The following is a 2,190-nucleotide window of genomic DNA, read 5'->3' on the forward strand; positions in this document are numbered from 1 at the left end:
TTCATCTCTGTCACGTGCTAGTGTAGCCTGATGACATATTGGGGGCTCTTTCAAGGTCAGGGGAATGAGGACCATCATTGTTACTGTTTTTGGCATATCTAGTATGCCACAAGTAGCTTTCCAGGTTCCGCCCTGTGGGCGGGATACTCTCGGTAGCTTGCCAGGCTCTCCAAGAGCGATGGAGGCTTTTGGGGCAGCCTCTAACCACCTTTACAGATGTTCCCAGTCAGGCATACATGCGGGCAAGAGACTCTCAGTAGCCTGCTGGGTTCTCTGAGAGTGAGAACTAGACAATAAGAAGTTGCACAGTCGCAAATGCAGTCGTGCGCTTCCGGGAGCTTGGTTTTATAGTCTCTGCATCTTGGCTGTTGATGGGTTTGCACGACAGTTGGTGGGTATAACTGTCTAGCTACTTGAAGATGGGAGATCTGGGGGGAAGAGGCCCAGTCCCAAACCGAGCAGCCTTGCAAATCTCAGCCCCAGGTTCTGCACACCTGGGTTTCTCTGCCAATTCCTTCATGAGTGACACCTGTCCTAGTGTGTGGAGAGTGGTCTCAGCATGGCTGTGGCTGGGTCCCAGAGGTCTTCAGCTGCCGGGCTCGACTCAGAGCATAGAGGGAAACTCAACCCTCCCCCCTCCAAGGGGCCCCAATCAGGACAACCAGGCATGGGGGCAGGAGACTCTGCCTTGTAAGCATTAAAGGAATGAAAATTACATCCACTGTAAATATTCTCAGGTCAGAAAAATTTTTGATAATAATAAAACATTCAAAGTCTACAAAAAGTTTAAGTGAACATCATCTTCACCACATACCATATTAAAATACAAAAGTAAGGTAAGGTAAAGGTAAAGGCCCTCCCGTTGATCGTCGATTTGCTCGAGCGGGCCCAGTAACGTCTCCATTGGAGACTTTGTTGTTACTGTGTCTGGCATATCAAATACTCTCGGTAGCTTGCCGGGCTCTCCGAGAGGGGCGGAGGAATTGAACTCGGGTCGCCATGTTGGGCGTGTGTAAGGCGAATGCCCTACCCGCTGTGCTATCTATCTCAGAAAATTTATCCAGAATCTGAACATACAATCAAAAATAAAAATGCTATCAGAAACAAAAGAGAAAATATTTATTGATCAAATTTCAAACCATGATGACCTAGTTTTTCAAAAAAGAATATTTAATTGGTGGACTTCAACTTAATCTTAGAAACTAAATACACAATAGTTGTGAATATAAAAGTTTTTGTATTTTCAATATGATAATAAAATAAATAAACCTGCAATTTAACCACAAAGTTTCAAACTCATTACATGTACAATATGCTAAAATTCTTCACAGAAAAGTTAAAAAATTAAATTCATTCATTCATTCATTCATCATCCTGTTATTCGTCGATTGCCTCGAGCAGGCCCCAGTAACGTCTCTTTCATCCTAGCCCTGAGATTATATTCAAGGCTCTTTAGGAGAATGAGACCCATCATTGTTACTGGTCTTTGGCATATTTGGTACGCTACAGGGAGTTTGCCAGACTCTGCCCTGTGGGCAGGCTACATTCGATAGCCTGCAAGTTTGTCCAAGTTATTTTAAAAAATTAAATAATAACATATTTTCAAAATCTCTAAGAACTAGAAAGAGCCCAATGTTTTCTGAAAGCTTCAGGAATGCAGGTTTCATGTTGGTCCCTAGTCTCCACCTGGACTGTCCAAATCTACTCCTTTATGTGACATAAATATAAGGTAATAGTTATCTTAAACCCTTAAAGCAGTTTTGTTGAAAAGAAGTAGCCAGCTATTTCGCTGTACATTTCAATCTAACATTTAATATCGCCATCAAATATTAAATTGCACTGTAGCACTGTCCTCCCGTTGTTCATGGATTTGCTCAAGTGGGCACCAATAACTTCTCCATTGTGGACTTGTTGTTACTGTTCTTGGCATTTCAGATATGCCATGGGGATATTGCCAGGCTCTGCCATGAGGGCGGGATACTCTCAGTAGCTTGCTGGGCTCTCCGAGATGGACGGAGGAATCGAACCCAGGTCAGCCGCGTGCAAGGCAAATGCCCTATCAACTGTGCTATCACTGTATCACTGTCATCCCATTGATCATCGAATTACTCAAGCGAGAGCCAGTAACATCTCTGTTCCTCCCAGCCCTGAGATTTTAGCAGCCTCTTCTTACTTGTCTTTTCTCAATGA

Source organism: Sorex fumeus, unplaced genomic scaffold, assembly GCF_029834395.1.
Source record: "Sorex fumeus unplaced genomic scaffold, SorFum_2.1 ptg000046l, whole genome shotgun sequence".
NCBI lineage: Eukaryota > Metazoa > Chordata > Mammalia > Eulipotyphla > Soricidae > Sorex > Sorex fumeus.